Genomic DNA, 27,544 nt, shown 5'->3' with positions numbered 1-27,544 from the left:
TGTGTACTGTAAATGTTAAATACTATTTTCTAGGTCAGTGCTTTCTAGACTAGAGAAGGGAGGGAAAAAAATGTAGAAAAATTCTTTTTTTTCTTCTAATTTCCCTTATTCTTTTCAACATATACATACAGTTACAATACAGTGCTAACGTAAGTAATTTATAAACACACATGTTGAATGTATGGTCACTCTCATTTCTAAAGAGAGCTACCTGCTTGTTATACATCAGTCAAATCTTCAACCATTAGGTATGTAAAATAACATGAAACCTTAACTATTGTTATACAAAACAATAGAAAGCAAAAAGTAAAAATTCAAACAACTTGCCAGAAGATTTTCAAACTGTGCAAAGCTCATTGCAATCGGGGTTGTCCGAGATCTGAGATCCATGAGTTCAGGGTAAATATCAGATTTTCCTTGAGTCAAAAACAATATGGGATATTTGTTCTGCTTCTGCCGAACCCTAAAAAGGACAAAACAATACTTTCTGTAGGGAGATAACTGTAATATTGATTTGAAATTTTAGAAAAACAAAGAAATAGAAAAAAAGCATCCCATTACTCTGACATAACCACCATTAACTAAAGAAAAATATAAAATACTCTCAGACATGAGCAACAAGAAAACCCAGGAGGATTTACAATCAGGTAAGGAAGACATGACATGCAGGTACATGAAGCACAGGTGTGAGGTTCAAGATTTCACAGTAGCAGAGGGCACTCCAGAAAGCCATCAGAAAGGGTCATGAAAACACAGGCAACTTGACTGAGGTCAAATTAAGGGAAAGGTGGACAACTTCCCAACCTCCAACCACCACCTGCACTGAGTGCTAGATACTGAATATTACTCACATTGTACAAATATCTGCATCAAATGAAAAACACTATTCTCCTCTTTCCAGAGTTTTCTAAAACAGTTTTTAAAATTATATCCAAAAACACATTCATGTCAAAATATGTAGATAAGTTACCATCCCACATTCCATCCTATGTGGAAAAAAGAAAATAAAAGCTATTGCACACCTTACAATTACAGAGCTGAAAAAAAGAACAACATTAAGAACATCTAATCTAATTCATATTTTTAGAAAATTGCTTTCAATATATTTATTGTGCTCATTTAAAGCATACCACAGAAATTATGGAATACACAAAGACCAGAGAAGGGAGGGAAAAAAGGTAATTAAATGAGACAAATTATCATATCCATCATCTCACATAGTTTTCCCCCTTCTCTTTTTCTGGTGTTGGGGATCAAACCAAGGGCCCTGCACATACTGAGAACACATGCTACCACCCAGTTACACCCAACACTCTCCACTGTGTGCAAGAGCAGCCAAAATCTATTTATTTTGTGTATAATATAATGTCATTACATATAGTCTTCATGTTGTACATGAGTGCTCTAGACTTGTTCATCCTACACATCTGATATTTTTTATCCTTTGACATATATCTCCCCATCTCCCCTAGTAACCATTGTTTTTTCTCTTTCTGTAATTGAATTCCAAGTAGTTTTCAGATCCCATATATAAGTAAGATAATACAATATTTTTGTATGTCTGGCTTATTTCATTTAATATATAATGCTCTCCAGGCTCAACGATCTTGTGGTAAATGGGAATAGCTCATTCTTTTCTAGGGCTGAATAATATTCCATCTTATAAATGTATCACAGTTCCTTTATCTATTTGCCCACTGAAGGATACTGAGGTTGTTTTTTTTTTTTTTTTTTTTTTGGGTGCTGGGGATCGAACCCAGGGCCTTAGAGCTTACAAGGCAAGTACTCTACCGACTGAGCTATCTCCCCAGCCCCCTGAGGTTGTTTCTGTACCTTGCCTACCACGAATAATGCTGTAATGAATAAAGGAGTGCAGATATCTTTCAAGGCAATGATTTCATTTCCTTTGAGTTTGTGCCCAGAAGAAGTACTGCTGAGTCACATGGTAGTTCTGTTTTTAATTTCTTTAGAAACCCCCATATGTTTTCCATAATGGCTGCACCAACCTACATTTCCATCAACAGTGTATAAGAGTTCTCAGAATTCTAAGTATGATCTCACCAATATTTATCTTTTGAGTTTTTGATAACAGCTGCCCTAACAAGTATGGAGTAGTATCTCTTAATGGTTTTAACCAACTCTGATTTCAAGGATGAGGAAATTAAAGACCCGAAAAGACTAAGTAACTTGCCCAAAACTACAGTTATTCAGTGATGGTAAAGAAATCATAACCCAGGTACAGACACTCTTATATAAAAAGTAACTATATCATTAATAGGCTTTCACTTTAATATTTAAAGATGAAATTCTAGAAAATTATAATCTACTGATTTAAAAATATTTAGTATAATCTTCATAAATCTGTAAGTTTCATTTGCTAAATGAGAACCTATTAATTTTACCAACAAGAAACATCAAAATGACCTTATACATTATAAATAGTTGTTTTAATAAAAAAAAAAAAAACACTTCAGAATCTCCTTTGGGTCTCAGACATTATCAACTATCCTTTTGAAAGAGTTAAAATAATTCAACAGAGGAGGGGGTGTCGGGAAGGAGAAGGTTCACTGGAATGGACAGGGCAGACAGAATGTGGGGAAGTGAGGGGGATGGGAATGGGAAAGAGAGTACAACGACTGGACCTGACTTTCCTAGGTTTATATATGAATACACGACCAGTTGTAATTTCACATCATAAACAACCACAAAAATAGGAAGTTATACTCCATGACATTCTCTGTCATGTATAAATAAAAAGAACAAATAAAAAATAATTCAACAAATAACCAAGATACAAAGAGTCCTAACATTCAAATACTGATGAATGTTTTTACATACGAGTTATTGAAACAATTCTGGAAGCAAAGAAAGCTAAAAATCACATATTAGGAAAATCTTGGTTCAGCATTTACTATGTGAACAAGGACCAGCTTCATGATTTGAAGAGTTAGAATATTCTGACCAAAACAAAATACAGGACATTAGTCTGACTGACCAATTATGATACCTGAATAAACTACTTTCAACGCCTAACCACAATTCAGTCTACTCACCAGGCATCTCATCAATTTACACATCTCCCCGATTCCATAGTTAGTTCTTGTTTTCTTCAATTAGAATATAAATTCCAAGAACACAGGACCTTATTAAAGTTCACTACATCCACTGCACTCAGAAAAAGCCTAGCCTACAGCAGCTTTCTCTTTGTTGAAAAAGGAAATGATTTGGGCTGGGGTTATAGCTCAGTGGTAGAGCATTTGCTTGGCAGGCGTGAGGCACTGGGTTAAAGCCTCAGCACCAAAAAATAAATGAAACAAGGTATTGTGCAACTAAAGGTATTGGACAACTAAAAAAATTAAAAAAAAAAAAAAAGAGAGAGAGAGAGAGAGAGAGAGAAAGGAAATGATTAAAAGCACAGCTGTAGAAATTTGTTTTCCTGGGTAACTACTACTAACTATCGTTCTTCAACAGAAAACTGCTTAGGAAATTATTTAAAACAAACATTTAGATGAGAAATTAGAAAGTAATAACTAAATCAAAGAGATTTGCCTACTTTATAAATCTGTCTGGAATCCATTCACATGTAAATCAAAATTTCTACAATACATCATCATTAATTTAAAAAGTACTCACATGTTTGCTATGTGTAAGACTTTTGTAAAATGATTCAACAAGTACTGTGCTTTGATGGATAAAGCTGAAAATTTTCAGTTTCACTTAATTCCATTAAAATAAAAGATAGAAACTAAACAACTTTAAAAATGGGAGGGAGAAAGAAAGAAGAATGTGTAGTTCAGAGAATAACTTACCCTTTGTTGGCAGATCCATTTTATTTCTATGTTAAACCCTACATCTTCTGGCAAGGACTCCAAAACCTGGAGTTTTGTTTTTGGTGAAATGGTAGAATTAAAAAAAAAAAAAAAAAAAAGGAAAAAGAATTATTACAAGAAGCAATCAATCAATAAAGAATACATTGCTAGTAAGGATAAAATGTTTTATATCTTCAGTATAAACTATCTTTTCTCATCATCAAACTGACAAACTGGTTAATGATTACTACATTAAATAACACAAATTAAAACAGTGAAAGTAGCAGTTTCAAGAAATATCTGTAATAAATGATAAGTAGCACCAGAAAGATCCTTAACCTAAAATCCTTCTCACCATTCCTTTAGAACATTAAGAATTCAAGAAGACATTTGTTAGGTTTTCTAAATCACATTCAGGTATGCTGGTATACTAAGGTATGATTATATGAAAACCCATGATTTTAGCTTGTTTTGAAGATGATAATACTTTAAAAATACCATGGTGATAACCCCCTGAAAGTTATCCCCAAAGAAAAAATATGCTAAAGCACATAAATCAGAAAACAATAATCTATATAAACAAATAAGTTGTTCTGTTTATCTTAAAAAAAAAAAAAAACAATCTGCACACTTTCCAATCAGATTATTTGGACAGTCATAACTAGAAAATCAAGTTAAAAATATGAAGCTTGTTCTTCTTTATGACTGAATAATATTCCATTGTGTATATATACCAGTTTCTTTATAAATTCATCTGTTGAAGGGGATTGAGGTTGGTTCCAAATATAGCTATTGTGAATTGAGCTGCTATAAAAATTGGATGTGGCTGCATTACTATAGTATGCTAATTTTAATAAGTCCTTTGGGTATAAACCGAGAAATGAAGCATAAAATTATGTCATTTGCAGGTAAATGGATGGAACTGTAGAATATCATGCTGAAATAGGCCAATCCCAAAGAACCAAAGGCTGAATGTTTTCCCTGATAAGTGGATGATGATACATAATGGGGGTGGGGGGGGGGGGAAGAGAAGAATGGAGGAACTTCGAGGGAAATGAGATGTCGGAGGGGGTGGGGGTATGAAAGATGGTGGAATAAGACAGATATCATTACCCTATGTACATGTATGAGTACATGAATGGTGTGAATCTACATCATGTGGCACAACAGAAACAAAAAGTTGTACCCCATCTGTGTACAGTGAATCAAAATGCAGACTGTAAAAATAAAAAAAAAAAAATATGAAGCTTGGTTATTAACCTACAAAGAAGTGAATACACAAACATGCTTAGGCCAAAATGAATCTGACATAGATTGTCTTTAACTGATTTCAAAGCTTTAGGGTTATTAACATGTCTAAAATACTTGGTATTTAATTTTATAAAGCAAATCAAAGGACATCAACAGAAAAGTTTAGTGTTAAGAACACCGCCTAGCCAGGTGTGGTGGCACATGTCTGTAATCCCAGTGGCTCAGGAGGCTGACGCAGGAGATTCATGAGTTCAAAGCCAGCCTCAGCAAAAGCGAGGTGGCTAAGCCACTCAGTAAAACACTCGCCCTAAATAAAATACAAAACAGGGCTGGGGAATGTGGCTCAGTGGCTGAATGCCCCTGAATTCAATCCCCTGAACCAAAAAAGAAACCAAAAAAAAAAACAAAAAAAACAACAAACAAAAAAAACCCAAACCACCACCCGGAAGACTAATAACCTGGGGTCTCTATGAACCAGTTGCATATAAAAAGCACATGCCTTAAACAGCATGCATTCCATTTTGTGTGGGGCTTTTACCCTTTCTTCTCTTACACCTAAAGTCTTATTTATTCAATGCTTCTGTATGTTTTTACTGTACTTTTTTGAAAAATAAGTGTGCTTTAGTGGTAAGATTATTAAGCATTAAAATTTGCAAAAAAGGTTGTCCTTTCCTTACAGTGAAATTGTATTTGATAGTTTTTTTTGTAAAAATGTCTTTATTACATGATAATGATGGCAAATTAAGTATGTCAGTGTATCTGTGTGTCACTTATTAGGCTAAACAAAAGTTGTCAAACATTCAATACACAATTAAAATGTTTTTCTATGTGGTACATATATACAATGGAATATAATTACTCAATCATAAAGAGGAATGAAATTATGGCATTTGCCAGTAAACGGATGGAACTGTAGACTATCGTGTTAAGTGAAATAAGCCAATCCCAAAAACCCAAAGGCCAAATGTTCCTCTGATATGCAGATGCTGACTCACAATAAGTGAGTGTGGAGTGGGGTGGAGTGGGGTTGTTCACCAGAATAGATACAGGGAGTGGGGAGAGAAGAGAGATGGAAATGGGAAAGAGAAGAATGAATGGGACATAACTTTCTTAAGTCCCTATATGAGTACATGACCACGTAACTCCACATCATGCACAGCCACAAGAATGGGAAGTTATACTCTGTGTATGCACAATGTGTCAAAATACATGCTACTGTCATGTATAACTAAAAAGAATAAAATTTTTTTAAAATTTGTTTTCTGTTCAATAATTCAGAAGGTTGGGAATCATGAGATTTCTGAGAAAAAAATGACTTGAGGGCTCTTCTGTGAAACCCTTTTTGCAGAGTAAATAATCAATACTTTTTAACCACTTTACACTCTAACTATTTAGATTGTTTTATGAACTCCTTTCTCAGGTAATACATACCTAAAAGTTTTAGCAAAATACCTCATTACAGATTCCTTACTGTCACTTCTTTCCTAAATCACTTATCTTCATATTTTAGCAACCAAATGACATACTAGATAAAAATTCACTAATAATATAATGGAGTTTTATTCAGCCATAAAGAAAATCATAAAAATTCTCAAATTATGGCATTTGCAGAAAATGGGATGGAAGTAGAGCCATAATGTTAAGCAGAATAAATCAAACTCAGATCATTAAGGGTCACGTTTTTCGCTCATATGTGGAAGCTAGAGAGGAAAAAGGAAAACAAAGGTGGCCATGCATCTCCTAAAAATCAAAGGGAGATCGGTAGAGGAAAAGATCCGAAAGGTATGGGAGGTGGGGAGGGAATGGGGAAGTGCTGGGAAGTAATACTGGCTAAATTATATTTTTATATTGTATGCATACACAAATATGTAATGACAAACCCCTTTAGTATGTACAATTATAATGCACGGATAAAAAATGTGGGGGGGGGGGGAGAGAAAATGACAATAAATCATGACTTCTGGAGATCTGAAAAAAAAGATATTCCACTAATAAGCCCCATACCCAAAACATACATTTTCACATCATAATAAATGGAAATCACCTGTTTTTGCCTAAGAAATCTACTATATCTGACACTGTCAGAAAAAACAGAAACAAAGAAAAGCCAGGCTCAGAGGCACACATATAATTCCATCAGTTGGGGAGGATGAGGCAAGAGGATCCAGAGTTCAAAGCCAGGCTCAGCAATTTAGCAAGGCCCTAAACAACTCAACGAGACTCTGTGTCTACCTAAAAAATATAAAAAGGGCTGGAGATGTGGCTCAGTGGTTAAGTGACCCTGGGTTCAATCCCTGGTACCAAAAAACAAACACAAAAACAAAAGACCCCAAAACAAAGACAAAACAAAATAGCACAGAAGAAAAGATGTTCACAAGAGGAATTGTAGGAACCAAGGGAGACTCACCATCTCTTGCCCTATGAGGGCTTTCCTGCTGCTGCTACAAGGATTCCTGTATAAATTGCCTAGTTTTTAAAACTTTCATGCTCATTTCTTTCTCAGTGAATTTTTGAAATCTATCTTATTTTAAGTCATGAGGGCACTCATTTTCTCTAGTACAGAATCTAAATTCTTTCCCAAAACTAGTTTTTGGAACCATCTCACCTTCTTTGGACCCATTTTTCTTTACCTAATCCTTCCTGTTTATATACATAAATATGAACAAATGCTATTCTTACCAAACGAACCCACTGAGGAAATTTTTATTCATCTGAGCAGATAAGTTACTCTTAAAATCAAAAAGTAGGAGCTGGGATTGTGGCTAAGTGGTCAAGCACTTGCCTAGCATGTGAGAGGCAGTGGGTTCGATCCTCAGCACCACATAAAAATAAATAAATAAAGGAACTGTGGTTCATCTACAACTAAAAATAAAAAAATTTAAAAATTAAAAAAAAAATAAAAAGTAGCACAAGCATACCACACAAAAGTGCACCTTCTAGAAGCACCAATGATAATAAATTCATTAATGACATCGTTGACACCATCATTTTAGTACCCAATTAAAAGAACAAAATAAACTGTTCAGGCAATAAGAAGATTAATGAGATAGCCTTGTCCTAGGTTTCCTCATGGAACTTACCATCTTAAGAGAAGGAAATGGCTGATTTTCAGAAAAGGAATTTTCTTCCTCAACCACAGATTCTGAAATTAAATAACAAATTTAGTAAATAAAATGACATTGTATCACTAAGATCTTTTACACTAAAAAAAAGAGAGAATGAACGTGTTGAAATGATCACAAGATCCTTTCATGTGTAGCACTTCTGAAGTCTCCTGCATTATTATTATTATTATTATTTTTTTTTTTTTTTTTTTGCGGTACTGGGAATCAAACTCAGGGCCTTGTGCTTGGAAGGCAAGCACTCTACCAGCTGAGCTATTTCCCCAGCCCTCCTGCATTAATGTTGAAAACCCCATTTTCTAAACAAGTATCCTTCACAAAGACTAGTTGTAACATTTAATATAAATACCATAGACTGTGGTCCCAAGAGTAATTGTTTTCTTATAGAACATTCTTTAAAAAAAAAAAAAAAAAAAACACTGGGGATTGAACCCAGGGTCACTCTTATCACTGAGCTGTATCCCCAGTCCTTTATATTTTGAGACAGCATCTCCCCAAATTGCCAGGCTGGACTTGAACTTGCTATCTTCCTGCCTCAGTTTTCCAAAGAGCTGGGATTACAGGTGTGCATCACAGTGCCTGGCCATAATATTACTCTTTTAAAAGTAGTCGAAAGCAATAATGTGTTATTTCTTAATGGAATTGAGTTCAGTCATTTTGCTAAGACTTCTATTTGAAATATCAAAATCAGCTCAGAAATTAGAGATTAAGATAATCTATAGATACTAGTGTTGTTACTGAATCCAAATGAATATAGAGACACAGATGACATTTTTACTGAGAAAAAAATTAAAATATTAAACTTTTCTTTAAAACAAATCCCAACTTATGTTTATTACAAAACTAAAATAATGCAAAATTTCCCAGTTGAAAATTAAGAGCAAAATTTACTGTCGTTAAATATCTGTAAGACTATGCAGTCACACTAATGCTTTGGAGATAATCTTTAAGTCATAAGCATCTCACAGTTTCTTCATAAAGGGCATTCAAATTGTGTCAATGACACAACTGCAGACAAACTACTAAAGTACCTACCATATGTAGAACACTGTGAAAGTAGATCTCTAGAAATATGAAAATATTTTCCTACCCTTGATAGGCTTACATTCTAGAGCAAGGACATAAACACAAAAAAGGATACAATAAGCCTCAAATGAATGGTCACCTATTTAACCCTATGTGAGTAGAAAGCAAAGTGCAATTACAAAGGAACATGGCAGGCAAGGATAAGTTTTGAGGTAATGGAGGCACAGAGTGCTTAAGTAAAAACCTGCCCAAAGTCTAAATGATCAATGACAGAACTGGTTCAAATTCTTGGCTCTGCAGCCAAATTCTGTACTTGTATATTTTCTATAACGATTAAATGTTTGAAAACATGTATAGGTACAAATATTGTGAAGAATTCTGATGGTTTAGCTAAGAAAAAATAAAATGGTTATATACAACATATATTCAGTTGAAAATTAATATATGTATGGCCATCACATCTGTAAAATTATATTCAGATGGCCCAGTATTCTATTTGTTAAAATGACTGTGAACTGGTTTCCATATTGGTGCATACCTTGTCGATCTTTAGATTTAATGCAGTCACGTGAGCGAGCTAGAAAATACAAACACACAAAATGCAATGAGGAAAAAAAAAATCCTAGGTTATGAAGAGATGGTCAATAAAACTGTAACAACTCAGGAATTTAGAAAGGAATATAAAATGTAGAATTACCAGTTTATTAGAATAAACACTAACTAGTCTACTTATTTTATAGTGTTCACATACACCAAGGTCATGATCAAATGCCCAAGTAGGGAAGACATAAAAAATAATAAGTTAGGAAACTGCTCATACTTAACTATACATATTTAATGAGAATGGGAAAAGGAACCACATAAAACTACGTCATACAACCAAAAATACAAAGATCCTAGAAATCAACATTTGTACAAAACCAACTATCAAATAAAAAGTCAACTGTAAAACAGAGACAGTTATAAAGAGAAGGGCTCCTGCAGAATAAAGGCATTCTAAGATTATGAATGTGAAAGGCAGGTAACCCCTATGGCATACAAAGACTTACATACAGCCTAGTTCTTTCATAAATACAAAATCATGACATCCACAGAAACAGAGTAGATAGATGAATCAGCATCTTCCAAATCAGAGCACACTCTACATAATATTAACTAGTTAACCATGTGGCAAGGAGAACATAACATTTATCAGTAAGCAGAACTAAAGTGAAATGGAAATTTACATTTATGCTTCTGTCACTACCTTTAACAACTGGAGTTGGTCAAATGTTAGTTCCTTTACTGGAATTTCAAATAATTCAACTGGGTCGGCATCATATTTCTAAAACAAACAACAAAAAGAGAGGGAGAAATGGGCCTATTTCATTATTACTGAATGTTTACACTGGATAGGCCTATAATTTCAATTTACTGAATGATGAAACTATTAGCCCCATGCAGAAAAACCATTTTAACTTAACAAACCTCCCAGCTTTATACTCTTTTTTTTTTTAAAGGTGGTACTAGGGATCAAACCCAAGGTCTTGCACATGCTAAGCAAATGCTCTACAAATGAGCCTACCCCAGTCCTGGTTAACTGAGTCTCAGTTTTTTCTTATGCAAACTTGGGCCATGGAATTGACTCACACTGTACAAACCGGTGTTGACTGTGGTTGGATGGAACCAGGAACTGAAAGAAAGGCCTTTGGAGACTAGGATGTGGGCAAAGGAAGGCTAAGAGGCAATTCTCAGAATCAAGTAACTGGGGGAAGGGCAGAGAGGTCATGAAGGTGGCCGATGGGCTGAGAGGAAATTGAAGACTAGTTGCCCGGCAGCCAGGCCAGAAATCAACAACAGGAAGATAACAAAAAGTCTCCCAAGAACTTGGAAACTAAACAGCACATGCTAAGTAATCTATAGGTCAAAGAGGGAGTCTCAAGGCAAATTATAAAATGAAATTAAATGAATGAAGATGAAAATAGAACTTATCAAAATTTGTGGAACATAGATAAAGCAGTTGCAAGAGGAAAATTTATAGCACTAAATGCATACATCAGCAAAGAGAGAAAGTCTCAAAGCAACAACCCAGCTCTCCCTCAAGGACCTAGAAAAAGAAGAACAAAAGAAACCCAAGATATTATAACAAAGAGGAGAAATCAATGAAATTAAAAGCAGAAAAACAATGTAGACAATCAATGGAAATTTTGCTGTTTGATAAGATCCAGCAATATTGACAAAGCCGAAATCACATATATCTCTCAGAGTATAGATTTTAGATATTACAATATTGATGCTGGAGTGAAAAAAGGGGATATTATAGGCCCTGCAGGCATCCAAAGTACAATAATGGAATGCCAGGCACAACTCTACATACCTAAGTTCGATAATGTAGCAGAAATGGACCGATTAAAAAGCACAAACTATCACAACACACAGAGTTGAAGTAGATAATTTGAAAAGCCACATAACTATTAGGAAACTGTATTTATATTTAATTTTCTGCAAAAAGACATCTCTAACCCAGATGGTTTCACTGGAGAATTTTACCAAATATTCCAAAGAGAGGTAAGTCCAATTTTACAAACTCTCTTAAAGGAAATAGGAGAGTAAGGAAACTTCCCAACTCATCCTAGGAAGCCAGCCTTGCCCTCCCACCAAAACCAGTTGAATATGGTTCAAAAGAAGCAGGAGGGGCAGGAAGGAAGAGGGGAGGGAGGAGAAAACTGAAGATCAACATTCATCAAGAATAGAGATGCAAAAAATTCTTAACCAAATGTTAACTAATAGAATTATACAATTTATAAAATTTTGGGGGCTAGTGCTGGGAATGTAAGACTGGTTCAATATTTGAAAATCAATCAATAATTTAATGTAATCCACCCTATTAATAGTCTTAAGAGAAAAATCACGTGAACATTCTGGGCAGCACAGAAAAACCATTTGACAAAATTCTGTATCCATTTGATAAAAAAGCCTCTTATGAAAATAGTAATAAAGGGACCTTCATCAAGTTGATAAAGAATGTTTACAAAGCTGGGTATGGTGGTGCACACCTGTCATCCCAGTGACTTGGGAGGCTGAGGAAGGAGGATCACAAGTTCAAAGTCAGCCTCAGCAATTTAGTGAGTACCTAAGCAACTTAGCAAGACCCTGTCTCAAAACAAACAAACAAACAAAACCTTCAAAATGGACATGGACATCAATGTAAATTGTAGAATTATAAAACTTTTAAGGAAAAAAAATGAAGAGAAATCTCTAAGATCTAGGTTTCAGCAAGAGTTGTTAAATTTTATGCCAAAAATTTGATCTGAAAAAGGAAAGAATAATCTGGACTTTGCCAGAACTAAAACATTCCATTTGCAAGAGATCCTTTTAAGAAGGCAAGTCTCTCCGATTGAGAGAAAATTTTCAAACTATGTACCTGACAAAAAACGAATACAGACTATATAAAGGAAATTCATGCCAGGCACTGTGGTGCACACCTGTAATTAACAATTTAGAAAATTGAGGCAGGAGGATCACCAGTTCCAGACCAGCTCAGGAATTTAGTGAGATCCTACCTCAAAAAAAAAAAAAAAAAAAAAAAAAAAAAAAAAAAAAAAAAAAGAAAGAAAGAAAAAGAAAGCTGGAGGTGTAGCTCAGTGATAGAGAGCCCCTAGTGTTCAATCCTCAGTACTGAAACAATAATAACAACAACATGTACAACTTTAAAGTTAAAAAAAAAAGCCGAAGAAATGGGCAGAAGACCTAAAGAGACATTTCTCTAAAGAAAATATAGAGATGGCAAAATTAACACACAAAAAGATGTTTCACACCATGAGCCATTAGGGAAATGCAAATTGAGCTCATTATGACAGCTTGCTATATACCTACCAGCACAACTGAAGGAAAAAATAGTGAGATACCAGGCGTTGGTGGGGATGAGGAGCAACTGGATCTCTCATGCTGGTGGAAATGTAAAATGCTAGCCACTCTGGAAAACAGTTTGGCAATTTCTTTTTAAAACTAAACTAGTAATTATATCCTGGAAATGTATCAAAGAAAGATGAAAACTTAAAAAAAAAGAAAGAAAAATGAGAATGTGTATGTTCACGAAAAATCTATACACAAATGTCCTTAGCAGCTTTATTCATAAGAACTCAAATGGGTCACAACCCAGTTACCCATCAATGGGAGAGTGTCCAGAGTGGGCTAAGCCAGCAGCTGCAGAAGCTCCCATGTGGAACGTGTACCTTTCCAGAGAGAGCGCATGCCTGGGGCAGAGTAGGATGTGCGTTGAGGAGAGAACAGTGACCAGGCACTAGCAGACCTGAGAGTTCAGTCTAGGGTTGTGTCCATTGTGAACCGAATTTAAAGTCACAGGTTTCCCAGATCCGTGAATACTGCCTCAATATGGCAGCCTCCTTGGTGGTGAAGGGCCATGTGTTTTTTTCCTTAGCAGGATGTGACTTACTACCTACTTTCCTATACATAGAACAACCTGTGAGTCACTTCGTGGGTGAAGTGACCCGTTGTGTGGAACACGCTTTTTTGTGTGTGGGGTCATGGATGCCTATGTGGTATCTTTAAGTATGTAACATGTATGTGGAATCCAAAAGGATAGAACTTCCCAGGTCAGCTAATGGACCCCGGTATTTATCAGACACATGTTCCCCTCCGAGTACCACCAGATGGCAGCACATAAACACAGCATTTAGAGTTCTCCTCCACTGAGAAAAATGTTGAAACTCAACAGTCCACTGGTAATTCCCCGGCGGTCCTGGAAAAACCCTGCACACCGAGGTTGATAGTGCTTGTTTGTATGACAATGTGTTTCAAGGACGAGCAGCATTAGTTAAGCTAAATACAAAGATTTTAAAGATGACAAGACATCAAGCAGTTAAAATTCTTCAAATGGTGCTCAGTAAATTTTGCTCCTGAAGACAGAAGCGAATGATACTTGATAAAAGAATTTGTTCATCACAGATGACCTACTGGTCATCTCTCATAATTGCGGTAGTTCGTTTATTAAGAATTTAACCCCAGCTGGGCGCGGTGGCGTGGGCCTGTAATCCCAGCGGCTCCGGAGGCTGAGGCAGGAGGATGGCGAGTTCAAAGTCAGCCTCAGCAAAGCGAGGCTCTAAGCAACTCAGTGAGACCCTGTCTCTAAATGAAATACAAAATAGGGCTGGGGATGTGGTTCGTGGTCAAGTGCCCCGGAGTTCAATCCGGTATCAAAAAAAAAAAAAAAAAAAAAAGGGAAGAATTTAATCCCATGTCCGGCATATAGTCAAGTCCTTAAGTCCTTACATACTTTATATCATTAAACTTTACTGCTGCCATCTGGCATACTGATAATTAGTCTTCTTACAGATGTACAGATGGGGAGAAGGATTAGAGCCGTTAGAAGTTTGGGTAATGGAAAATAGCTGGTCAAGACTGAGATGTAACGTGGTTTACATTACATTGTTGCCTGACCTCCAACAATCCTCCAGTACACAACATCTCCGCTAGATGGCGCTCGTGTTTAAACTGACTGGTGATCCTTGAAGCTGTCTGTCCAACACTCTAGACAGAATGAACTTTTCTTCAAAAATATTTTGCAACTAATTATTTATATGTTCACTCTAACCACCAATTGATGATATCCCTTATCTTGGAATTAGTGATAACAGCAGTTAGCAATTTATTATCAAGAAAAAGTTTTATCACTTGTACACTCTTGGTGGGATTGTTAATTAGTTCGCCACTATGGAAATCAGTATGGAGATTACTCAAAAGACGCGGTAAGGAAACACCATATTGACACAGCTATACCACTCCTCAGTATTTATCCTAAAGAGTTAAAGTCATCAATGGATAATAAAAAGTGGTATATACACAATGGAATATTAGCCTTAAAGAAGAAAGAAATTATGGCATTTGCTGGTAAATAAATGGAACTGGAGACTATCATGCTAAGTTTAAAAAGCCAATCCCCAAAACCAAAGGCCAAATGTTCTCTCTGATATGTGGATGCTAATACACAATAAGCGGGGAGGGAAGGATAGTTGTTCATTGGATTAGATAAAGGGGAATGAAGGGAAAGGTGGGGAGGGGGAAAAGGAAAGACAGTAGAATGAATCAGACATAACTTTCATATGTTCATATATGAATTCACAACCAGTGTAACTCCACATCATGTAAGACCACAGAATAGGAAGTTATACTCCATGTAGGTATGTCAAAATACACTCTACTATCATGTATATCTAAAAAGAACAAATAAACAATAAAACATTTTAAAAAGAAAGTCAGCAATCTATAGCAATATGTGCTCCCCATGTTTATAGCAGCACAATTCACGATAGTCAAATTATGGAACCAGCCTGAGTTTCCATCAATGGATGAATGGATAAAGCAAATGTGGTATGTATACACAAGGGACTTTCACTCAGTCATTAAAAATGAAATTATGTAATTTGCAGGAAAATTGAACTAGATAAAGATCATTATGTTAAGCAAAACAAGTCAAATTCAGAAGTCAAGGATTGTCTGTTTCTCTCTATGTGGAAGCTACAGAAGAAAAAAGAGAAAGCTGGGGGTAATCTCATGAAAACTGAAGGGAGATAAGTAGAGTAGAGTAAAGGGACCAGGGGAGGGAAGAAGGAAAGGAAAAGGGGAAATACTGGGGAATGATATTGGTCAAGTTATATTGTTATATTTTATGTATGTACGAATGTGTAACAACACCACCATTAGGTACAGCTATAATGCACCAATAAAATATATGGAAAAAAAAGGGTTCATAAGATTCTTTACAAGAGTACTTGATTTTTTTTTCACTTCAATTGCACAACTAAAATTACACATATCCAAAATGCCATGAATAAACAGGTCCTGGAAGTGACAGATCCCAGGTAGCATATACAGCTACCTTCAAATGGCAGCTTCCAGCCACGTTTGGTTTGGTATTGAGCAGGAGGAAAGTAAGATGACTGGATATGAAGAGTTACGTTTTTTTAAAATTAATTTTACAAAGTCGACTTTTTCCAATTTCTATTTCTATCTGGGAGTATGGAGGTATCAAGATGCTAAATACTCCATAGTACTTAAGTGATAGAATGCTAAAAAAGATAGAATGCTAAAAAAAGCAAAGATAGGCAAGCAGGTCGGAGGGAGACAGGAAAGGTCTACTTGACACCTCTACTCTTTCTATTCAGAATAACCCTGGGGATCCTGCCTCACTGCCATCCAGCTCAGCAGTTCACGTTCACTCCCCACCCCCAACTCAGACAACTTGGTGGAAGAGGGGAAACAAGATTAATTTAGGATAAAGTAAGTAGGGAATCAGACCCCCCTTCTTTTTTTCATTGAAAATGCCAAATCCTATCAAAGTGAATTCTCACTAAAAATAACATCTCTAATTTTTTACTTGCACATTTATGATATATGTGATTTCCGTATGTGATATGAAGTTATTATATAAAGGTGGGCATTATCTCTCTTTTACAAATCCAGAAACATGTAACTTTCCTAAGTGATATATCTGGGGAAAAATGAATTCAGGAAAGTGAAGCCTTTGTGCCCTTTAAGTCTAGTAAAACATCATCTAGCTGAGTATGGTACTGCATGCCTGTCATCTCAGCTACTGGGGAGGTCGAGGCAGGAGGATCAAAAGTTCAAAGTCAGCCTCAGCGACTTAGTGAGACCCTGTCTTAAAAAGGTGGTGGGGGCTGGGGATGTAGGTCAGTGGTAAAGCGCCCCTGCGTTCGATCTCCATCGTGAAACAGGTTGCGTGACTAGGGGACTGTCAGATTTTGGACCAGCTCTGCAGATCCTCTGAGGTGAGTTTAGCCACGTGAGACCGATCAGATGGCTGCTCGCTTCCCTCCAGCTCTGTTCAGCTGTGTGGATACAGACGATGGCTTGGAGGTGAAATGGAAACAGAACGTGATGAAGCAAGACAGGGCACATACAAGGAAGTGATTCCAACAACTGGCTGTGATTAAAGCTGGGAGAGGCAGAAGGTGAGGGCCCGAGAGGAGGTGGGCCATGGTCAAAGGGGATGGATGGGTGTAGGTGGTCTCGTGGGGGAGAGCGGCAGAGGGATGAGCAGTGATAGTAAGGCACATGAGATTGCTATTAGGGGGGTGTCAATATTGGTCAGAACAAGTCTGGGAAATGACGTTGGGAATGAATGGCTGAGGAGACAAGATCATTGGCAGAGAACTGAGATGCCAGTATATTGGAAACGTTATTTACAAAGATATCAATATCACCAAGGACAGGAGAGTGTTTGAGAAAGTGACAGTGAGGCAGGAAGCGAAACCTTCAAGGAATAAAGTCCTCTGCCAGTAAGGTTTTGGTAGATGACTGTCACCATGAGGGTGGTGGGGAGAAACAGGGTATCATAGAAGCAGGGAGAATATTCTGGGAAAGGAGCAATGAATGGTGAGGAAGACACTCACCCACCTTTAGGCCCAGGGATATGCAAACAAGGCATGAAAGACAACATCAGCATTCTGAGAGAACAAGAAAGGAAAAGGGGATTTCACGTAGAGGTGTGAAGTCCAATATGGTAGCCAGCCACATCTGGATATTGAACACTTGAAAGGTGGCTTGTGTGACTGAGGAACTGAATTTTAATTGAACTTAATTTAAATTAAGTTAAAATTGGAAAAAAAGCTTTCAGTTACTGTATCACATACCTGAAATAATCAACTTATAAGGAAGAAAGATTTACTTTGGCTGTTTCAGAGGTTTCAGCCCATGGTTGTTTGGCCGCACTGCTTTGGGGCCCACAGGCAACACATCTTAGCAGGGAATGTGTGGTGGAGCAAGCTGGTCATGTCATGGCAGTCAGCTAGCAAAGAAAGGAGGAGAGGACCAGAGAGGGTCTCACCATTCCTTTCAAGGCCACTCTGCTAACGACCCCAAGAACTCCCACTAGGCCTCTTAAAGGTTCCAACTCCTTCCACTAGCACCAGGCAGGGGACCAAGCCTTTAGCACTGGACCTGTGGGGGACATTCCAGATCCATACTACAGCAAATGCTTTTCTCTTTGAACAGTTTTATTGGTTTGGTAGGATTCCATTTCACTTTAACTGCTGGAAATCCAAACCGATGTGCTCTACCTATAAATGCATATCAGATTCCTAAGAGTTAGTGTGGGGGATATAAATCTGTCACTGATCTTTTATACTTTTTGTGTGTGAAATTCATTGGGTTACAAAAAATGTATTATTAAATTGATTTCACCTGCTCCTTTTGTTATTTATTTTTTTTACTTACTACTAGAAGATTTGGAATGGCATATGTCGCTTTCACTACATTTCTGTTGTTCAGTGCTAGCCTAGAGAAGAAGATGAAGGGAACATTGAGCAATCTCAAAAGGTTGAGATTGCTTCTCAGTCTTTTGGCTAAGATCAAGTGTAGTCTCTGTTCTTATCAGCTTATATCTGATATGGACATTAAATGGATTTTTGGAAATAGGAGATGGAATAGGAGCTTGCTGTCTTCTCCATGCAAATCAAACTGGTGTTACAGTATCTCCAGGAAACGGTGCTGTGACACAAAAAAGAAAAGGAAAAGTTGAGGACATTGAGCATTTCACTGACAAATGACCAAGCAGCGGAGGAAAAAGCTTCAGGGATGGTCTGCTCTGGAAGAAAGAAGGGTCAGAGAGTTAGATGCACAGTCACATGGGGACAAGTGTGGTCAAGGTTGAGGGACTTTCCAGGGAGTCCTGGGAGTCTCATGGGCCTGGAATGAATAAGCAGCAAAAGTCATAAAAGAGGTAAGTCCTTATTTTTCTCAAACCAGACATGGTGTGAGGCTGTGAATACTTTCATGTAGGGGAGGAGTCCAGTGCTAGACGGAATCCAATTTATTCTTTCGAAGGAGGGGAGGGAGAAAAACTGGACAGGGTTTGCTGATGGATTGGAGGTGGGGTCTGAAAGTAAAAGAGAAGTCCAGGGTGACTCTAAGAAACTGACCTGGGCAACTGGAAGGATGGAGTTGCCTGTCACCAGATGGGGAAGATGGCTGGTAAAATGTTGGGGTGCACAGAGGGGAGACATGAGTTCCATTGGGACTTGTGAAGTTTGAGGTTCCTGCTAGACCTCCAACTAGAAGTCTAAAAGGTACATGGCAACAGGAGTCTGTAATTGAAAGGAAATATGAAACTGGAGATAGATCTGAGCATCTTCACCATTTAGATGGTATTTTAAAGCTATGGACGGTGAATTCTGAGATCAAAGAATCGTATATCAATTAAAGATCCATGGTCACTTTTATCATTTTGACTAGCCATAGTATAAATAACTCCCAATTCATTTTTAAGGGTGATTTTTTTGAAGGTGTATGTATCTAATGATATTTGGCTCAATGTAATTTTACAGTGACTTGTGTATACTCTGAACACACACCAGCTTATAGATAGTACAAGGATCCAGAAACTAGACTGGTGTTTCTACAATTTGTCATTCAGAGAAAACTACAGCTGCTCATCCAGAACTTTTGTACCTTCTGCTCACCCTCACCTTGCTCCTGCCTCATTGTGAACATTTCCCTACACACCTGGAATCTTACTACAGTGAACAAAATGTTGAGTGAGAATCTTATTTGAACTGAACCAACCACAACACCCATATATATGCATTAGGTCAACTGGTGAACAGGCAAATCTCCAGTTTAGACCCTCAGCACAGTGCTCTCTGCCCAGAATTAACCAACAGCCTACATTGCAAAGAAGAAAAGGGAAATTGCACCAGATGAATCATTCTTCCCTTTTGAATTTCCCTAGTTGGCCAAGAAAACACAAACTCTTGATTATCACTGTTTAACCCTGGATTGCTTCTGCATTCCACTTCCCTCCAGAAAACTCCATGAGTCCCTACAGGTATCCCCATGCACCTATCTGGGAAGGCATTTAAAAAATGCTCTCCAGGGGTGCTGCTGCCACTGCCCTCAGTCAGGCTGCGCCCATGTTCTTCAGGGCCCACTTCCCTTGGACCCATTCGTGCTGCTACTCCCTGCAGTGGGCTTCAGTCTTGCCAGGAAAATGTCTGATTAATTTTCTGAACACTCTCCTGCCAAAACCCCTGCTGTGAACAGCACAAAACTGTCCAACCTCCTCCAGGCTGACCAGGCTCCAACCCTTAGCCTTCTGTGCCATCTGGACTCCCACCAAGTATTACGCCCTCCACTGTGCTTTTTGGACCAGCACCTACCGGAATGCATCTTTTTTGTGCCTCCCACCTCCAGGACCCCCAGCACCCTTTCCTCCTTCAGGATCATCAGCCTCCCCATCTGGTGGTTCTTATCCAGCCCCTTCTATGCCAGGCCCCATAGAGCCATATAGTATACCAAATATTCCCCTTCCAGAATTTCGTATAGACCATATGGTGCACCCTCAGATCCAGCAGCAGCTGGTCTTTTAGGACCGTGGGATTCACGTCTTCTGCACTTTGTGCAGCAGAACTGGGAGGACAGTATCCTTTCCCTAATGTGCCACAGCCATCTCCAGGGCCATCTCATTCTTACTCCTCACCAAGCATCAGAGGCAGCCACACCAGTTTCATGGGGCATGGTGCCCACCAGGAGCTTGGGGACCCCCACCACTTGCAAGATCATATTCCACACCATAATTCTCTCCTATCCCAGGAATCCTTTCCAAGTGCCTCTGGGATCTTCTGGTGCTCCATCAACAGCTGGTGGCCTCCATTCCTGCCATTAAGTTGACAGTAGATGAAAAGATGGCACTTTTCAATACACACACACACCAAGGCATGTATAAAAATTGCTGGTTTCATTGCATGTATTTGAAGGCATTTGTGAAATAACAAGGCAGATCTTCTACCCAGGCCATTCCCTGTACTTGCCTCCTCATACCACTCCAGTTCTTTACTCTCAATTACTCCCTTAAACAGAAAACTGGCACACTTGGGAGTCTGCTATCAGAACATACACAAGTTCAGAGAACTTAAGGCATACAGACACAACTCTTCCCTTTGTACAGTGTGAATCAAAAATGCATCTTTCAGAATGCATACTAGAATGTTCCGTATCCTGTGTGTGGCTTTGTGCATCCTTTGGTGTCATATGACCTATGGCATCCTATATTTCCTGAACAGTGGAAGTCAGGGCCAAAGGCATACTCACATTCAGTTTTAGCTGTTTAGGAAACAAGAATTGATAATAGATATTGTACTTTTCCTGTGGCCATCCACTGGAAAACATATAAAAAATTTTCTTGCTGCTACGTGCAGTGGCGCATGCCTGTAATCCCAGCAGCTTGGGAGGTTGAGGCAGGAGGATCACAAGCTCAAATCCAGCCTCAGCAAAAAGTGAGGCACCGGCTGGGGATATAGCTCAGTCAGTAGAGTGCCTGCCTTGCAAGCACAAGGCCCTGAGTTCAATCCCCAGCACCACACACACACACACACACACACAAAGTGAGGCACTAAGCAACTCAGTGAGACCCTGTCTTTAAATAAAATACAAGACAGGGCTGGGGATGTGGCTCAGTGGTTGAGTGCCCCTGAATTTAATCCCTGGTAACCCCACCCCCCACCACCCTGTCCAAAAAAAATAGTTTCTTGCTACTCTTACTGATGCCAAAGTCAAAATGCTCAGGAGGTTCGGGGCAGGCGGGGGGTGGGGGGAATGTTACACCTCATCCCTTGCTATAAACTTCTCACTTTGGGGTCCAAGCATCTCTTGACAAGCACTGCCTACATTCACCGTTCCACTGATGTCTGCAAGGTGACAATTTGTCTAATTTGGTCATTGTAATGTACAAAGCTGCTCTCCCCACTCTTTCTGATGCAGCCATTTCCCCACCTCTCAACTACTGTCAGTCTGTGAACATCCTGTCTAGCTATTGGTTCGTCAGTCAGCTTGCAAATATCCTCCTCCAATATTGGTCCTGTTAGCCCGGCGGGATGCTCTTTTTTTTTTTTTTTTTTTTTGGCGGTGCTGGGGATCGAACCCAGGGCCTTGTGCTTGCAAGGCAAGCACTCTACCGACTGAGCTATCTCCCCAGCCCCGGGATTCTTAGATAGCTTCACCGCCATCTTTTCTCTCTTGCCTTTCTCTCTCTGACTCGCTTTCTTTCTCCTCCTTGCTTTCCACTCTCTCCAGCACGCGCCCTTTCTCTTTTCCCCTCATTTTCTCTCTTACCCTGCAGAGACACACTCTGTTTGCTTAATAAACTCCCTTATATGATTTCCCGAGTCCAGCGTGGTTTTCGTGGGATTCCTTACAGTCTTCCTTTTGCTTTTTTTACTTGGAATTCTTCCATAAAGGAAAACTTTTCCTTATCAACCCCTTGATTTTCCTGAAATATAACTGAAACAGAAAGGGAGGATAAATATTTGATTCTGCCCCTTTGTTTATAAATTGGCAGAGAATGGGGTTGTGCCCCATTAGATTCTGGTGGTGGCAAATGCAGGGTTTTGGGTTGTCATTTGAATTTGTAATTGTATCAGGATGCTATGTTTTAGTTCACAGACATCCATTTTGGTGCTAAGACCTCTCTGAAGTCCCTTTCAGAGTGACTTATGGGTGACTTCATCCCATAAGTCTTTGATGCCTTCCCTGTTTCTGGGTTCAATCCATGGTACCAAAATAAATAAAAATGAAAAGATAATCTAGGGCCAGAGACAGGTGGCAAAAGAGAAAGTCTGGGAAGGGATGAAATGGGAAGACAAGACAGGTTGGCATGAGAAGGTAAGTCACTATGGCTGGGTGAGAGAGATGCTGAGAAGATGGTTACAGGCTAGAAGTTTCAGGAAGCAGGTTTCTGAGGTAGAAGTGGAGTCAAATCCCTTATTGGGCATTTTCCCTATCATTAGCTATGTGTAATGAAAAATTGTGTGTGTGTGTCTTCAACCAACTCAATGGACCAAATGGCAAAGATATAATGTCATGGTAAGCACTCAAAACTCAAAAGACAAGGGTGTGTATCACCTAACAAGCCTCTCTGATCTCAGCACCTAAGAGATGAAATATTCACATCATCAAAGGAATATCTCATTATTCTTTATATCCTGGACTCAGACAAAAAGGTAACAAGCAAGCAACTATCAAGAGAACAGTAGTCAGCCACTATGGGAATTTGGAGAGGGAAAGGAAAGGCACTGTCTAAGACTATAGAACTGGTCTTGCAAGGAGATGAAATAAAAGAAAAATGATGGAAACAAAGTACAAGTGACTTCTGAGTTAGTGAGCAGTAGAGCAGGACAGGAAGGCACTGGTGGAAGAAGATGGTTGGAAACAAGGCTGGGACGCAACAGGGAAGTAGAGGGGCTCATGGCCACTCTGCTTTTAATACAGCAAGAGCACAGGCTGGGCTCCCGATTCACTTAGACACTGAATCTGCCAGTTGTTACCTTATCAGCACACTAGGTCAGATTAGAACTTACTTGAATTAATAAATGCTTCCTGTTAATACTGAGTACACAGATTATCTCACGTGGGAAGGAAATGCAAGCTGCTGAACTGAAGAACAGTGTATGAAATTCACATTTCTAAAAGAAAGGAACTTAATAGAGGGATGTGAAAGATCTCATAGAATTGGAGGGAAGGCCAAAGAGCAAGGTCAGAAACAACAAGAGTCAGGAAGATCCAATGGGTTTCTTGGCAAAATTCACTTATCCTGGAATGGAAACAGTCTAAACATTTGTTCTAGCTGCTGGCTGCTCTGATTAAGACAAAATGATCCAGAAGAGTTAAAAAATTCAGCTGGTCTGGCTCTGTTGATGCACCTAGTCCTTGGCTGGGGGAAAGGAGTGCACTTTGTCTTATAGCCCTTAAAGACTACACCTGAGAGGTGAGAAAGAATTTCCAAAAAGGAAATGCTGCTTCTGAAAGAAGGTGGGTGCTCGGCAGCTGAAGAACCACAAACCTCTCCACTACACACAGCCTGTTCTTAATTCTGGCTTCCTGCAGGAAGAAGGCACCCACATCACACTCCTCTAGGAGGGTGGCGATTTTTCACAATGTTATGATGATCAAGGAATCATGCCAAACAAGCAAATCCTGGCTCTGAATACACTACAGATGTATATATATGTGTGTGTCTGTTAGAGGACATATTCCATAAGTCAAATTTTCTTGGACGTAGGCAATAGAATTTGCCTTTAATATTAGAAGAAAATTATGTCCAGGAAAAATGGACAAGTTACAAAAAGATAAAGTTGACCAAAACAGAATATAAAAATGCCCTTGGACCAAAATTCAAAATGAAGCCACCTGATGACACTAGGGTGATGTGCAATGTTCCAGGTGTCCTTCATTAACTACCAGTTATAAATCATTTACCTGGGTTCAGATTGAGGTTCTGGAGCTTTCAAGTGAGGCAATAGCAAGGCAGAAGTTGGAAGAGAAAGGAAAGAGACAAAAACACAATCACAAAATGACAACATGAATAAGGAAATGACATGCTAGGAGAAAAAACAAAATCAATAATTGGAATATCCTGAAGAAGATTTAAAACAAAATAAGTTGAGAGTATTCAAAGAGATAAACAGAAATTACACTTTCATTACAAAAAGAATGGTGAACTATTTTCTTTTTAAAAAAGAGTGAAAATCAGATGAACATAGAGAAGAATCAATTAGAAAATTTGTAAAAAAAAAAAAAAAGGCTTAATTAGTATTTAAAATAAACAGTATGCTAGATATTGTAAAAGAGTAAATAAGCAAATTAGAACAGAGGAAATTACCTCAAATGCAACACACAATACACACGTCCCTCCTTTCCACTTAGATGTCTAACAGGCAACTCAAATTTTCAGACACAAGACACCACCTTCGAATCACACCTCCAGTAAAAGAAATGGAACAGCTTCCATTCAGATGACAATCAGGAAAAAATACAAGGATGCCTGTGATTACTACTAGCTACCAAAATGAAACAAGGTAGTTTAAAAAAATAGAAACAAAAAGGCATTTGTAGATAATATGATCAATTATCTAGAAATCCCAGAAGCCTAAAAAACATACCTCCTCCCATCCCACCCTCTCCATTGTTCTCAAAACTCTGAATTTTTTAACTGAATTCAGCAAAGTAGCTGGAGCTATGATCAATTCACAAAAATTAACTGCTTGTTACTTAAGTATTTGAGGAAATGGAAAACAAATTTTTAAAAACCTATTTTGAGTAGTCTTTTAAAATCTAAGAATAGGAAGGCACAGTGGTGCACACCTGTAATACCAGCAATTCTTGGGAAGCTGAAGCAGGAACTTAAGTTCAAGGTCAGCCTGAGCAACTAAGCAAGATCCTGTTCTCCCCACACCAAAAAAAAAAAAAAAAGTCGGGATATTGCTCAGATATAGCACTAAGCTCAATCCCCAGTACCAAAAACTCAAAATAAAATCTGGAAATAAACTTTAAGAAGCACACTGCACATAAATGAAAACTCATTTTACTGGAAAACATTTTGAGTAAATACAGGCATACCATGTTCTGGATAGAACATCATGATTTTAAAACAATCTATGCGTCTTATATTTTTAATGCAGCAAATCAATCCAACACTCATAAAAATCCCATGGGGACTTGGATTTTTCCGTCACTTAATATAAAGTGATTCTCAAGTATCAAAGATAAGTGATGAAATTTTTAAAAATTAAAAAAAAAAACCTGGTAACTGCCCTATCACATATCATAATACAAGGCACATAAGCATATGGACTCAGTGAGAGAAAAATCATGGAGCAGTCCAGGTGCAACAGAACATGGGAAGGGTGGGATGGGAGCAGAGTGATGAAAAGAGGGAAGGAGAAAGAGCTTTGCTGAAATACAGTAAGCAAGACATGCCTGCTCATCCTCTAAGTGGAGATGGGAACAGCACTGGACAGGTGAATATGGAACTTGGGGAGAGGTCGGGGCTGCAGGCTGCATAGAGACATTTAAAACCATGGGAAACCACTGAACTTTTGCTAAGCCTTTATTGCTTTCTTCCTTGAAATGATATCGTTTGGCTTTTCAAATTAGTCTCTGAAGTTTGCCCACCCATATTTCTGTTTTCCATTTGAGGAAATGGGTAGAAGTATATTGGATGAATCTAATAGAGGACTAGACAGACTAATTAAAGTACTTCTTTTATTATTCCTGTACTACTTTCCTCATTATTTTTAAACACTTCACTTTCATGTCATTTTCCTTCTTTAAAATCACTAACAAGCTTTTATCTCTTACACATACACCAAGACTCTATTTGGCATTCACAGTATTTTCTCCATTGTCAAAATGGCTCATTCACTCCTCAAAAAATGCACCAACTACACCCCCTGGCCATTGACTGTGACTCAAACTGGTGTTACAACTGTCTTGATCTTCACCTCATTCTGTTAGAGCTTGTGAGCTCGTGAAGTCTTTGTTCCAACTCATGATCCCATTACTTCCAACACACACTTGGCAGCCTTAATAAGCTACCTTGCATTTAAGCATCTCAAATCTACTTCTCAAACTGTATATGCCCACTAAGAAGTTATACTTGAATAAAATTCTGATCATGAATGCCAAATAATACAGTATTTTTCTAATATGAATAACTTGCTTTCCACCACCAAAGTACATGATCCAAGGAGTAAATCAATTATACAAGTTTAAATTCACAGGACTCCATTGTCAACCTAGAGTACCAAACCAGTAATACTGTGGAAGACACAATTCAGTCACAGCTGTAAAGGGAAAGTACCAAGACAGAAGGCCTGTTCCAAAGGTCACATGAGTCCTAACCAAGGAAGCACCTTCTTCACTACCAGTCCATCAGTAGGACTCTGGGGTATACTGTTCTGACCCAGGAAGGGGACAATCAAGTTCTGTGGGAAAATGGCACCTTATTTCCCACTGAAGTCAATGAAATAATAATCACTATTCCTGTAATTCTTCTCATTAACCAAGAAGCAGAAAATTGGTTAGGGTGACCTGTCAAATATGTGACTCCAAGCAACTGGGGCAGAGCCAGGTGAAAACACACAAACACATGCACACACCAACAAGTGAGCAGACACACTCCAGATGATACAGTCAAGCATGCCACACAAAACCATATTTATTGTGAAACAATTGGAGTTAGGAAAGTAGGATTGTTGCCACCACTGTTTATTTATCTAGTTCACAACTAAGTGTAGTCGTGCCTGCCCTTATGGGGCTTACAATCTTATTAGGGAAAGTGTAGAAGGTACACAAACAAGCTGGACAGTAAGAAAGCTCATGCCAAGTGCCATAAGACTTCAGAAGGCAGCGTAGTTTAAGAATGCAGGATTAGAAGTCATGGAATCCAGGTTCCAGTCCCAACCTTGTAAGTCAGAGATAACCTCTCTGGGATTATTACCCCAGCAGAAAAACGTAGTAGTGAGATTTAGAGGCTGTCTGCACTTG

At 38.3% G+C, this 27,544-nt stretch overlaps 1 pseudogene across 1 annotated transcript in view; it reads right to left on the bottom strand.

Annotated features, from left to right (window-relative positions):
- LOC306655362 (glycerophosphocholine phosphodiesterase GPCPD1-like) overlaps positions 1–20,785 on the bottom strand; it is a 28,771-nt pseudogene extending 7,986 nt beyond the window's left edge. Inside the window, exons 1-8 of the transcript XR_013766998.1 lie at positions 20,703–20,785; positions 18,443–18,503; positions 10,455–10,532; positions 9,747–9,785; positions 8,141–8,202; positions 3,810–3,875; positions 852–986; positions 328–463 (exon numbers count right to left, since the gene is read on the bottom strand). The product of XR_013766998.1 is annotated as a glycerophosphocholine phosphodiesterase GPCPD1-like (transcript). The remainder of the gene's footprint in view (positions 1–327; positions 464–851; positions 987–3,809; positions 3,876–8,140; positions 8,203–9,746; positions 9,786–10,454; positions 10,533–18,442; positions 18,504–20,702) is intronic.
- Positions 20,786–27,544: the final 6,759 nt, after the last annotated feature.

This window comes from Sciurus vulgaris (genome assembly GCF_902686455.1).
Source record: "Sciurus vulgaris genome assembly, chromosome: 2".
Taxonomy (NCBI): Eukaryota; Metazoa; Chordata; class Mammalia; order Rodentia; family Sciuridae; genus Sciurus; species Sciurus vulgaris.
Note: the sequence above shows the minus strand (reverse complement) of the source record. Positions and strands in the feature narration are given on the sequence as shown.